Source organism: Calidris pugnax, unplaced genomic scaffold (genome assembly GCF_001431845.1).
Source record: "Calidris pugnax isolate Ruff unplaced genomic scaffold, ASM143184v1 scaffold219, whole genome shotgun sequence".
In the NCBI taxonomy this organism is placed as follows: Eukaryota; Metazoa; Chordata; class Aves; order Charadriiformes; family Scolopacidae; genus Calidris; species Calidris pugnax.
The window spans coordinates 13,862,853-13,877,332 of record NW_015094507.1 but is presented as its reverse complement, the minus strand read 5'-3'; the positions used below and the strand labels follow the sequence as shown (position 1 = coordinate 13,877,332).

The following is a 14,480-nucleotide window of genomic DNA, read 5'->3' as shown; positions in this document are numbered from 1 at the left end:
AAATATTTCTATGTATAACAAGAATTCCTCTTGTAGGATTCTTAAAGTGCCATAGTGATTGGATATTGTAATAGAAATTATTGGGGGGGGCGTGTGTGTTCTTTTGCTGAATGAGACTTTCAACTGAAAGTCACTATTGACTGAAATTTATCACTTGGTCATGTTGCCAAAAAGCTGGCCCAGCCTCATTTTCCTCTTTCCTCCTTTCTAACATACATTTATCTTGGTCTTTTCTTAAATGGTAGTTTCAGTCACTTTCAACATTTTTTTTCTGAATAATAATCATTAGTTTTACACTTTCAGAACATCTCTTGTGAGGCTTCTTTGTCAGCCCACTTCTCCTCAGGAGAGCTCAGAGTCCATTCGCATATGATGCATCTTCCCTTGCCTGGGTCATCTAAGGAAACTTAACCTTTAGTGTCTCCTTAATGCGTGACCCATTCAAAAAAATCCCCAGTTGCCCCCCGTTCCAAAATAACACAGCCAAGCCTATAGTAATCTTAAGCTAAAACCTAAACCTGGCATAAAGATCCATGAGTCTGGGTAGATTCTTTCACAATGAGGGAGAATTCTGCTTAATTTCTAATAGAAATGAAATTTTTATTCTTGCTTTTTTTTTTTTTTTAAACTGAATTACATAGCTTGGCATATCTCAGATGTATGCCTGTGGAAAAATAACACAAAATGTATTTTGAAGTTGTTGAGTAACTCCAACTTGAAGGATGATGAAAAGGTAGCCATCATTGCCTTACTAGGTTTTTTAACTGGTTGTTTCAAATTCACTACAGCCAGGAGAGGACACATTTGGATATGTTTGGCAGAGACTCCTAAGGGTAAGAAAAGCAGTATACAAACAAGAACAAAGTCAGATTAGTTTAATTTTGCCTTTTTAAATCCTATCTTGGCACGTGAGGTATTCTGAATCTAAGGGCACTGCATAAATAGAAACTGTATTATGCTATGGTGTTTGTGTGTCAAATGCTTCTCATCTACTGCACCACCCCCATAAATCCACCAAAGCTTTTATTATTCAGGGGTGGGAAGGTAGGCAGAATGGAGTGAAAGCTACAGAATGATTTAATACTGTGGGAACTTAATCAATAAGACTGTTGCAGAGAACTCCCAGGAAAGAGTGTTGTTTTCCATCCAGATGATAATGAGGCAGACTAGCAGCAACCTCTGGAGGAGGAACGCTGGAGCAGTGAATCCATGGTACTGCTTTGCTAGTTGCTAATTAATAGTTTGAGGCCAAGGGGACACCTTTTTGCCCCTTTGCTACTTGTAGTTTCTCTGTGGCTTGTCCCACATAACTCTTTCGCTATTGGGGTCACTCTGTGCTGAGTTAGATTCTGGAAGTTTATCCAAGTTGAATAACAGTGATAAAAATTCAAGTTTACCTTTCTTCTCCCTTCTTTGTTCTTGGAATTATTAAAACATTTATATTAATATACAGCACTTAATCCCTCCCTATATTAGAAAAATAGTATTCTTGTGTAATCTCTCATTCCCTGTGCCTTGCATCCCAGTGTCAGACAGCTGAATTTGTTTTGGCATTTGACATCTGTGGTCTGGCTGGAAAACATCAACAAAAGCCAAGCTGGATAACAGCTGAACATTACTAGTATTTGTGATGTGTAAATTTATATAATTTTAAGTGGTGTTAGCTTGAAGAGGTTCAGAATGCTTGTTTCATGATAGTTAATCAGTATTGATTTTTTTCACCTGTGTCTGGAGTCCAAAGCAGAACAGGGTCCAATTTAACAAGGCTAAAGCTTGTTAAAGGCTAACGACATCTGAATGTAGAACATCTGAATGATGTTGTTACATCTATATCTTTGCAACATGTTTTCTCATAATCCTTTGGTTCTTCCAACCTCCAATGTAATGATGTACAGAAGAAGTATAGTATTATACAGAAGTATAGAGAAAACGAGTATTATCTCCGTTGCCAAAGAATTTAGGCAATGGGAAATTAAATACTGAAGTCAATGATGGCCATAAAGCAACTAGCCATAAAACAATGTTGGGCACTGCAGTCTAGTAATGTATTGAATCCAGGTTTCAAAGCACATTTTGTGGGAGCATCTAAAAATGTGTCATAGGTAAGAATGAATTTACCGTACAAGAATGTATCATTACTACATCATCTTGCTTCCATAAGATAATTTACTTCAAGATTCTTGAAAGATTTTCTTAAAATGTTTTCCTAAACCACACTTGCAACAATTAATCAATGCTAAGAATGGAGCATATGAATAAAATTCTCTTTATTGATGATGTATAATAGCTTTAGTTGCATTGAGTTTTGGTTTTTCTAATTATTTTGTTTTCTTGACTCTTGATTGTCTCATCTTTGTGCTAGGCTTGTCACTACCCTTGTAGTCATCCAGGCACAAGTACGATAGCAGAGAAAGCAGTGGAGTAGCTGTACCGGTGTGCCAATGTGTTTTTCCCAGTTTCACAACAAAAGGCCCCTGAGACTAGGAATGCTCATTTGATTTTTGCTGATCTGAGAGGTCTGTGCCATCTTTGATAATTCACCACTGCAGATCAAGCTTTACATGGAAAATATTGCATTAAGGAGAACTTTCAAGTGTTAAACATTTTTTAAAAGACGTATTTAAGCTTTGGGGAGGTAATGCAGATAATTTTACATTGAATTTCAAAAAAAATTATAATCACTTCATCTGCTAATGAGTGAAGTGAGTCACAGTCTGTGCATTTACGTGGGTTCAAAAATATTTCTGTTTTACCTAGAAATTCAACTGCTGTATGCAAAATTATCTAGAAAACTTGATTTGGCTTCAGAGCTCCTGCAGAAATTAGGCATTCATTCCCCTAGGCAACTTTCAGCATTTCAGCCTAAAAATAGCACATTCACAGTATAATTTGTAATTAATAAACCCGGCTGGTATTTAGAGACTACTGACTATTCCATTGATGGTGGTGTTTTCTGGGCTTTCTTATCTGTCCCTCAGGACTGAGTCTCTGTTGGTCTTACCCTTTCATAGTAAAGCAGTTTGGGGCAGAGACCTTTGTTTGGGTCAGTGTGGAGGGCAGCACCTTGTGCTTTGGTCTCCCAGTTCAGAGCTGGCATTGTAAGAGACAAGTACACCATAAGTAAATTATCTAGTACTTTATGCATGTGTCTTTTAGTTCTTCAATGCTCATTCTCATCAATGACTCATGCTCCAAAAAGGTTTGATACCATGTTCGTATGGGTGGGTTTGGTAACACTTTTTACAAAATAGAAGCTATCTTTGTAACTGAAAGAAAACAGCAATATGTTTTATTCATTGGTACACTGAAAATCATAGTGCAAATACAGATTTAGCGTGGATTTCAGCACAGGGCTGTCACAATGGCATATGGGCAGAAATAGCAGACACCAGATCAGGAGTCATTTCTGGTAGTCACCACAACAATATGTGCAGGAGCACGTGTGCACACGTATATTCACACACTCCCTAGGTACAGTTTTTGTCTTACAAAGATACCCATATATTGCTCGTGATTTACAATGATTTTTGTTTGTGAACCGTTTGTATTTTCATTTTCTTTCGTGCTTTGACAGAATATAATTATTTCTGAAACGTATAATAGGATCAAAGCATATTTCATTATTAAAGAAATTATTGTATTATGTTAGTGCCATCCTGACTGCATGAAAATGTTAATCCAGTTTTGTTATATTTTTTCAAATGTGAAGTTTTTTCTTATGAAAATTTTGTGAAATTAATTGTTTGCTTTCTTCCAACCTCTGAGGGGTCTATAGCTTCAGAAGATATCAGATAAAGGATGATGACATGTAATGAGAGCGAGATTTAGCTATTAAACTTCCTTGACTCACTTTAAATATTGATTAGAGAAACACTTCTGGGCAAATATTTATATTGAGCAATAATATAATTCAGTGATCCTTTTTTTTTTCTTTTTACTTTCTGAATATCATTATGTCTTCAGTAATTTAGCCTAGAAAAATACATTGTTAGCTATGGGTTATATGAAAAAGTCCTAGATATATGAGACCAAGAAAGAAAAGTAAAATTTTCCAGAAGTAAACCATCATTCATAAGACGTAAAGGCTCTCTGTGTTGCACAGCCTGTATCTGGCTTTTCCCAGGGTTTGGGACTGTTGTACCTGGGATGTTGGCTTCAAGCCATTTCTAATATAATGCTAATGTTGTGACAGATACTAATGAAACCATGCTGTTTCTAGATAAAGCTGATATTGGATACATAGGCAGAAGAGGTAATTTCCTTACTCACTTTCTTAATGAGCTCAAGGAGGACAGAGGAACCTTCTTGCATCTGTAAATATCTCCTAGATTTTATTAGTTTTTTTAGCAAGAATAAATTTCTTTGCATGTTTTTGTTTACTGCATATATAACCATAACAGCTAAACCTACTTATTGTGTAACTGAGTGATGTTCCCTTTGCAGGGGAAAAAATATATGTTAAAAATTCTCAAAAAGTCTTTGAAGAGTCTAAGCAATCTCAACATATTTGTGTTTTAAAATTTCTTCCTAGCTTTTACTCAAATGGTGAAGGGTCTGACTTGTGTTCCAAACACAGAGGGACCAAATATGGTTATTATACATACTGTATGAGTATTATCTGAGTTGATGGTTGATGTTTAACCACTGGTTCTTATGTTTTTTTTAATTACATTGAGCCTTTGGTCATGAAATCCTCCAAATATCCACTGGAAGTTTGAGGTATCCAGGTTAGAGAGCAGTGTGGACCCTCCCCACCTCAAGGCAGCATGCTCTGCTCCGTTGTTGCACACAGAATGTCTTGCTTGGCTTACTCAGTGGTTTTGGTCCGGACTGAGAACTGAATCCTGCAGGGCTGCTAAACAAGTACGTGCTTGCTATGGACATGACAGGATATAAATCTTGACAAAAGTAGCTGAGAAGGGAAAGGACAGTGTGAAGCCAGTTATCTGGACATATCTAGCACATCCGTTCATCCTTGTACCAAAATTAGATCTATGACAGAGATTTTTTGCATTAGGTGGGAAAATCAATACAATTTTAAAGGGCATTTTCAAGAATTTCCTATGAATCAAAATTATTAAAAAGATAATTTTTTTGCTGTGAAAAAAATTTTCTTTGATCACTTTCTCAAGTAGAGTCTGTGTAGAGTACTCCTGCTGCTACCTAGGTTTCGAGAGAGCTACTCTGATTTAGCAGAATTACAGGCTTTGGTTTATTGCCTGTAAATACTTTATGAAAGAGTCAAATCAGTTTAATCTCATTGGAGGTTATAATATATTTCACATGATTGTATTATGGGTGTATGCCGTGACAAAAGCTTGGCTTTATGTTGAAATGGTGTCTGTATGTCCATATTTCAATACAATTGGATTTTGTAAAGTTTAAGCTGAATTTTGAAGTAATGTTTAATGGTTGATTGTAGATTGTTTTAAAACAATAATTTTATATCATCTTTGGTTGCTGCTGTGTAACGTTGAGATTCCTTCACCTTAAGTCTTACTTTCTTGCTGTCATCTACTTTCTTATTGCTCTAACTCATATTGTCCTCTGTCAAGTAAGAAGTAATGCAACTAATTTTTCAGACCTAATTATTGAAAATGAGAGGAGTGTGTACTGAAAGTCAGGACCAAAACCCATATAGCAGTTGAAAACTGAGAGGAAAGAGAGGTTCTAGATACTCTGTAATGAAAAACTCCAAAAAGGAACATAGGTTTCAAAATCTTTACGTGTTAAACTAAGTGAATAGGTAAATGCTTGAGGTGCTTTTTGTTGTCTCCGAGGATGCAAAACCAGATTCTTAGAAATACTGTCTGCCTGGTAAAATATGGCAGGTAGCCCAAAGTAATATTCTGGGACAGTACTTCCTGCTTTTGTCAAAGAATGATCTGGCCTTAGGGATTAGTCCACAGTCTGGCTGAAGCAAGGTTTTTTCTCAAACCAGTGCAGGCAGACACAGCCAGAGGTGTGCAATAGCTGCTTTAGTGCTTGGTTAACATTGCAACTTAAAACTCTAAAGTTACACAGATGTGTGCAGAAAAAGACCAACCTCTGTACAAAACAAAAAGAAAAACAGAGTTTTAATTTGTCTCAGGAATGACAGTGATTCTATTATAATTCATCAAAAAACGTATTTGACAAGAAAGCAGGTACATTTTAAATACAGCGTTTCAGATTCAGTATGAAGGTTCATCATATACCAGTGTAGTCGAATAAGTTTTTCTGATCATTCAGTTTGTAAGACTTTTCTTCACTGTATTATTGATTTCTAATTTTTCTATTTAAAATATTTTTTCTTTCTGGTCAGATATTGTCCCAAGTTCTTATGAATGTAATATTCTGAATGTGATGGCAAGTAAATGCATATCTAATTCTAACAGATACCTTGCATTTTTTTCCCTCTGTGTTTTCTGTCTTGCAACAGTCAGTGTTTCTGACTTGCAGCATTCCTGTAATTCTGCTCATAGAGCAGGTTATTTCTGCACATATCTAAGCTGATAGATCTCTTTCATATACGATTGCATTTTTCTCACAGGCAAAGTGACAGATTTTCAAAACTTTTGGATTGGCTTGAGATGGTCCTGGACTCATTCTCTCCTCAGTTTCTTTTTCGACATTTGTAATTACTTGGGCCAGGCTATTTTATGTGAAAGTCATGTATTTAGTTCTTATCTTAGCTACTTGTTGCTCTTCATATTCAAAGTGTCTTCTTCAAATGTCTGATATCTATTGCCCAGGTCAGGGGCATACATCAGTTAGGTTTCTCCTTCCAGCATAGAAGCTGAGCAAGCCTTCTTCCTCAGTCCTGTGACATTTCGTGTAAGCAGAGCTTTAAGTCTAGTTTTGCTCACCTTTGCTTACATTGTAACATATCTGGACAGTAGACAGGGATTGTGTAAGGTCTCTTTTCAGTTATCTTGTCTCTGCTATCATCTACAAGTTTTTGATCCCTGTAACTGTGAAAGCCCATGGCAAATTGTACTTCATTCGTACACTGTGTAGTACCAAGTAGTGTGTAGTGAAGAACAACTGCAACTCCGAAAATAATAATACAGGCCTCTTTAAACTCCGTAGATCAGAATGTTTCCTCAAGAAAATGTAATGCTTCAAGTAAAATGGGATAAAAACCACAAGGAACTGAGAAAATATCCTTGATGGAAAATTACAATTTCTCTGAAGATGTGTAGTACAACAGAGTAAGGTTTAAACAGCATTTCCAGTAAGTAACGACAAGAAATAGATACCTCAGAATAAAGACATTAAGTGGTAGTGTTATTTCTTTTGCTAGGATGACAATCACTTGATGTTTTCAGTAGTTCGCAGTTAAATCAGCTAAGAAAACTAGTTGTGTTAGAGAAATTTGAAGTGTATTCCATTCCATATAAATATAAAACAGATGCATTTGCTACAAAGACGAAACTCTTAAAGTGTTTGGGAGTCATTTAAAGGCAAATTTAAATATTGCAGTTTGCAGAGCTGAGTCTTTGAAACTCAATGCCTTTTGGACCTTGGATAGAAAACTTTGGAAAGCTGGTGCTGACCAATCCAAATTTAAAAAGTGTTTACTTTGCTAAGTGAGAGTAAAGCAAGACCAGAAAGATGCCCAGAGAGAGTAGGCAGTGCCCTGGTGCTGTGGATATGATAGAGGATTTGCAGTGCTGCATGAAGATACTGGCAGTAGAAGGGCATTAGAAAGGCATTAGAAGACCAAAAGTGCCACAACTGTAACCTCAATAAACATAAAAAGTCCAGAATTGTAAGAATTGAACTCCATCAGTTTTCAACTCCACTGGAAGTATTTTCAGGCTCTTACAGAACATCACTACATGGGTGCTCCCTCAGAGAAAACCCTTCACAGGAACAGCAGTGGACATTGCGGTCCAAGATGACTAAACTGTCAGAGAAAGAGAACATAGAGTGATTTCCATCTGAGCAGAGAAATAATGAGATTCTGTAATATTAACACTATGGGAAAAATCTGAAATAGTAGAAAAGGAAAGTGTTAAGCTGTATGCTTTTTCATTCAAAGTGTATGTTAACAGTGTATATTATTCACTAGACAAAAATACAATCTGTAATGGAATCAGGGAAGAAATCCCATGATACAATGAAAAATTTGGCAATCCTTTCAGGTCATCTTTGAGTGTAAGTGTTGCCCTTGTAGGGGCAGAGAAATGATTAGGAAAGACTTTGAGAACAGCTTCTAAGGTGTCATAAGCTCTCAGCAAACTCAGACTGCTCTAACCTGGCTTGCTTTTTCAGTAGTCTTGTCTAAGGTGAAATACGGACTGAAATGTTTAGCAATGCACACATGTTGCACAGACCAACAAAAAACATTAGTACTGAGGATGTGAACACCATTTTTTTTGTAGTCTCTGCTGTTGTTAAAGTCTCAGACCTGAATGGGACTATGTCTATCGGCACTAGGCTAGTGATACTTAAATTATTAAGGAAAAATATATTGATAAGAAGGCAAAGATTAGAAACATGAAGTCCAAGAGAAAAATATGATATTGTGGATATCAAGTGAAAAAAACATGTTACAAGTAACTGTTTCAGCCTGTTGCATGTGTCAACAAAGATGATCAAATTGAAAGAAAAATTCTTGATACAACCTGAAAAAGATCCTTCCATGGGACCAAAGCTGGAATAGTTCTTCTACGCTAAGACTCTCACATTTCCAGGATTGCTCTTTGGAAGCTATTCTAGGTAAAAAAGTGCTCTTTCTCTTAGCACAGTAAATTTAACATCTCATAATCACCCATAGTGAGGCAGGCATAAATTCAAACGTTATTAAATTAAACATTCTGATTATCACCTTGAAATGCATACACTAATCTTAGATGCTGGTTTAACAGAGGGATGGAATCATACTCTAATACACAGAGGATACAAACCATAAAGGACCAAGTCCATCACCTTTAGTTGCCCCTGGAAAGTTTGCTGAGATCTGTGAAGACCACTATATCCTGTATTAATGGTGATTTCTTAGACAGGGCACTTTATATGTAACGATGAGTTTTGGAATAGACATCTTGAATTTTTCTCTCAGTTTGATGAACATGCCCAGCAGACAGCCAGAAGTAAGGAAATGGAAAAATGCCCCAGTCCCTAAACCAAAAGCCATGGACTAGGAGGAAAAATGACAGCACAAGGGGTAATGGTTTTAAATTGGAAGAGGGGAGATTTAGATTATATATTAGGAAGAAATTCTTTACTGGGATGGTGGTGAATCACTGGAACAGGTTGCCCAGGGAAGTTGTGGATGCCCCATCCCTGGAAGCATTCTGGCTGGATGGGGCTTTGAGCAACCTGGTCTGGTGGGAGGTGTCCCTGCCCATGGCAGGGGGGTTGGAACTCAATGATTTTTAAGGTCCCTTCCAACTCTAACCATTCTATGATTCTATTAAATACTTAACCAGAACTGAGAAATTATCAGACATTAGAGTACTTAATTTCTTAGATTCTTGTTGAATCATATAGGGTCATTTACAGTTAAAATGAAGAAATTGATAGGAGCTGTTTCTTAGGCCTGATTGGGGGAAAATAAGAACCAAAGCAGAGAACCATTCTGTAATTTTTAGATCCTTAGGCTCTAATTCTCTAATATTAATTGCCTAAACCAACAGTTTTTCCAGCCTCAGATCTTCCAGTAAAATCAAGCACAATGATTTTGATCATTATTTTCATTAAATACAGAAAAAAACCCACTGAAATATTAAAGAAAGTTAAGGCTTTATTACAGCTATTTTATAAGTTTCACCTGTAAGAGCCGGGGCAAAGATCTGGGGGTATGGCTGAGCACTGGCAGTATTGTGAGTTCAGTGACAACCACACATGCCCATTGTTTTGCATCATTAGTACTGTACTGGGGAAAAAAAAAAAAAGAAAAGAGAAAAAAGAAAATGCCCACTGAGAAATGTAGCCTTTAGAGTCCAGTCGTTTTTATTACTTCACTTTTTTTTTTTCTTTTTTTCTTTATACAGCACCTAATTTAGGCCACAGACAAAAAGAAAATGTATCTTGAATATGCATCACGGGTTCCAAAAATGAAAAGAAATTGGATTTGGATAGCACTTACTCAATAGACAGATATGATACATGGTAAGAAGGTGCACTGTCTGCCCTGTGATAGATTAAACTACTTTGTAGGAAAATTACTGTGAGCCAGTCACCACCACCACCGTGGCTAAATCTTTAATAAAATTCTCTTCCATATTCAAGAGCGAGGTATGAAGTACACAATAAGCAGAGTGGAGTAGAGTGCCATTTATCAAACCACAGCTAGGTCTGTAATCTCCTGCTTTATCCTTTTTTAGTACTTTATTTGTCTTTATTGTTGCAAGGAAGCACATTTACCCAGGGCAGTGGGCTTTCAGTGCTGATAAACCTTTTGTTTTAAATTCTACCTGTGGGGTTTTTTTATAATTTTTTTCCTCCAATTTTTTTTTCCTTTTTTTTTCTTTTTTCTTTTTTTTTTTTTTTTTTTTTTTTTTGGATCAGATAACCATCCTGTCACTCTATGGGAGTAATTAGTTTGTTTTGTTTTGGTGGTCCCTTGCTTGTCACATGTCCTTTCACCCTTCTCTGCCTGACCTGACCCTACCTCTCTTGTCTCTATGCTACAAAAAAAGGAGACCAAAGCCTCTAAGACATTTTAAAAAGAACACTCAAGCCTAGGTAGAAGACTGTCTGGGATGTATTGCTTAATGCTTTTTTGAGGCTATTTGGCAAGATGGCAGTGTTGAACCATCTTGCAGTTGGCCCCTGGGTGGCACTACATGGCTAAACCTGGGACCAACAAAAGCATTTTTGGATAAAGGCAGAAAACATAATTGAAGCAGTTTTCTTTTTAAAAATTAAAGACGAGTCCTTAAGCTAAATTTGTTGATATTTGCTGAATTCAATGCAGATACGCAATAATATTAAACTGTGTTCCTCTTATTGAATGAGATTCCAAAATGTTCTGTATATCTTGACTACCTGATAATATCTGGATCACTTTTGGCAACATGCTGATATTAAGTACAGATGCACTGGAAGGGTCCTATGGGTAGAAGTATGTGACTGGAACTGCTTTGCGCTGCCTGAATATGCATACTACCAGTCTGTGCTGCAGCCCTGGGGGTGATTTTTTTAGTACTATTATAACCCTTTTTATTGTTTGAATAGCAGTTTTATGACAAAACATTTATATTCAGCCTGCCTTTGTACTTGACTGAAAGAGAGCAATCACTGAGAATGATAAGGCAACAATGGTAATGATAACTGCATTTATGGAGGCTTACAGAATTTAAACGGGCATGCAAAAATAGACTTACAATAGTGCTCTACCTGCATCTGAACTGGTTTGGATATATTTCTTGTGCCTGGCCTGTGTTTGCTTATTGATGGAGATGTTGCCTTTTCTCCCTTATGGCATTTCTTCTGTCTGAATCTTACACGCGTGTGCATCAGGTTTATCTCACCATAGAAAGCTGCCATAGAAAGATGGAGGAACATCACCATTTTTCAAAATCCACATCCCTGAAATCATTGCTCAACTTAAATATCAAGTTTTCAGAGTTTGTGGTTATATGATCTTGCAGCAGAATGGCCATTACCTGTCTTTTGAGGTCCTACCCCTCATGAAAAATAGGCAATTCTTTCACTCTCCCTTGAGAAGTGAAGAATAGTACTGGACATTGGAAAGTAATCCAAGAGTTTAAGAGCAGTCAATCTATTGCCTGAATATTTTTAAGCCAAATCAATTCTACTTTTGTCTTCCTTTGCTATAGCTTATTCTTCCCCTCGAGGTTCACGCAGACATGTGCGCACACACACATTTGTGTGTTTCCTTAAATTTATTGCTTATAGAAGAGGGCAAGAAAACGACGAGAAGTCTCACTGTGTTTTGGGGGGAGGCAGAGAGTTCTGTGAGGGAAACAGAATTATACCTAAGTCTGTTTCTACTGTACCTTTTAGTATGGATCATGAAGAAAGGTGGTGTACGCTAACCTAATAACACTAATTCTAAAATATATTAGGGCTACATCCTGCCACATAGTTCACAGGCTGCTAAGTAGACTTACCGATGTTAGAGGCTTTCTTACTAAGGCATAGACTGTCCTCGTGGAGCTAGAATCACAGATTCAGCCTACATTTTTAGATACTATTTTTCAATGTTTTAAAATAATTTTGTCAGCAAGCTATTTTATATAAAAATCTATAGACTTATCTCTTTTTATAAGCCGAAACAAAAAGTGAATGACCATTTAAAAGCCTTTTACATTTTGAGCCATACATCAAGATTTTAGTGATAATGAGAGCTGGTAAGCTCAATATACTTCAGTTTCTTTTATACTATAGTTTTCCTATTAAATAATTTTGCTTCTTTCTCCACCTGTATTTTAATTTTCTGTACTTACCAATTCATTAGAACTTGACAGAATACAAAAGCTGGGTGGCAAAATTTGTGAAAACTAAGTAACTCCAGAAATGTAGGAAGACAAAAAAAATTAGTTGTTAAAACAAGAGGTATGTTTTCTTTTATTCATGTGTATTATTTTACTAATTGAAAAGCTCACTAACTACACTACATTTTTTAATGTATGTATATGATCATGACATGTTAACCTGTTCATGTGTTCCCATCTGTGCTATTTAGGCTTTAAATGTGTTTAAATCAATAATTCAAATTCTTTTTTGCAAATGAAATATAAGTAATGCAAACATTAACTTGCTTTGCCTAAGTTCTTATAGTATTTTACTGGAATGCTGTCTTCAAAAATATGTCATTTTCTACTAAATGTCTTTCTAATTCTTTTGTGCAAATGATACCTTTTCCCCAGGCCCAGCTACTTAGTGGATATTATTGAACAAGTGTCTTTTATAGGATCTAAAAAAGTGCAGCATTACGTGAAAGAAATTTTAAAAAATGTGTATGGACTATTTAGGAATATGCTTAGTGAATATTAAGCAAACACCTGAAGTTCCTGTGCTGCTGCCTAGAACCAGCACTTCATTACCTATTACGTGCAGTGACTTTGAATTTTTTATTAGGTACTGGTCTCTTAGCCTGTAAGGCTTGTGCATGATGTATATGAGAGCGATTTCCAGCAGAGCGAAGCTTATCACAGATCCACCTAAAAGGTAAGGATATTTTTTTAATTTTTAGTTCACATGCAGAAGAGCTGCCTGCAGAACACCTGCACACAGAGCAGGGAAGGAATTTGGTTTAAGGGTTGATTATACATGTCTTACCCATATACAGTGAGTCCAGAAATAGACACGATGAACTTCAGATAAACCCAGAATATGCAAATGGCAAGAATAATACCAGAATACTTACCCCCTAATTTTGTGCTACACTGTATTTTTAGTGCATTTTTTCAAGTTGGTGAGGACAAAGGAGAAAGGCTTAAATATACTTCTGATTTCTTTAGTTTCTCTGAAATCTGTAGTATTGATATCTGTGGCTGAGACAAGATAATTTCTAAAAGCAAAGTCAGAGCTGTGAATCTGGCAGGTAATGTATGCAAAAGAATGAATCATTGCTATTGGCGCTCCTCATATTTGCTAAGGAAAACAGCGTTAACAAGCGTTAATGAGTAGTAAGGAAAAACAGAAAAGCAGGAGAAAATGGTGAAGAATTGAGAAAGGCAACTAATAAGAATGAGAGAAGGAGAAAAGGCACAACAGTAAAGCTAGAGGTAGTGAAGAAATGCATTCATTACTTTTTCACTGAAAATGGCTTAAATGGGCTTTTGAGAGTGAGGGACCTTATCACGTAGGTCATGAGTGATAAGTCCTAAGAATATTAGTTTGAGTAATTCAAATCAGGTAATTCAGGAGATAAATGTGCCTTAAGAAAGCACGGGCTATGTACAGAATGTGGTGATACGCTGATGGTTAGGGTAATGGAATTTGATAAAAGAATATAAGGGGTAAGAAATTTTGAAACCCAGGGTCAAAAGGGACCTTCTTGGTCTCCAAGTTTCTCATTTGAGCACCATAAACTTATCAGACTCCATCTTAGAAGTTTTTGCTTTTTCTGAAAGAAATCTTTTCTTTGACTTTCTTTTAGAAATCTATTTGCTGTTCCATTGTAGTTTTTTTCATTCTCAATTTATAAATACTTTTTGCCCCAAAATTTGCCTCTTGGTTGTTAACTGTCTTTGAGCCTTTCAGAACAACTTATTGCCATCTCTTCTTTAGCCAATTCCGTATCCACTTTTCAGTTTCGCTGCTAGCCTATGTATTTTCAACTTTAACTAACCTTTTCACATGTGGCATTGTGTGAAACACCTTGCTGAAATCCAGATAGATATTTCATTGAGCTTATCAGTTCTCTTATTAAAGGAAAGCTATTGGTTTAGTCTGGCATGATCTTCTTGCCAGCAAGACATCTTAGTCTACGTTGTATTTAAACATTTTAGTTTATATTGTATTCTAAAGCTGCAAATGTCTCCTTTTCCTGTTCATATGATAACAGAGCTGTTAGT

General features: G+C 36.3%; 1 protein-coding gene across 9 annotated transcripts in view; it reads left to right on the top strand.

The window, feature by feature from the left end:
* Positions 1-14,480, top strand: part of LOC106901556 — a 170,145-nt gene that overhangs the window by 54,223 nt on the left and 101,442 nt on the right. For 2 of the 9 annotated variants that reach the window (XR_001414323.1, XR_001414322.1), the window contains one exon: positions 13,039-13,128. The exons of the other annotated variants lie outside the window; for them this stretch is intronic. The gene's annotated coding sequence lies outside the window, so the exon portion shown is untranslated. The remainder of the gene's footprint in view (positions 1-13,038; positions 13,129-14,480) is intronic. 9 annotated transcript variants of the gene reach the window in all.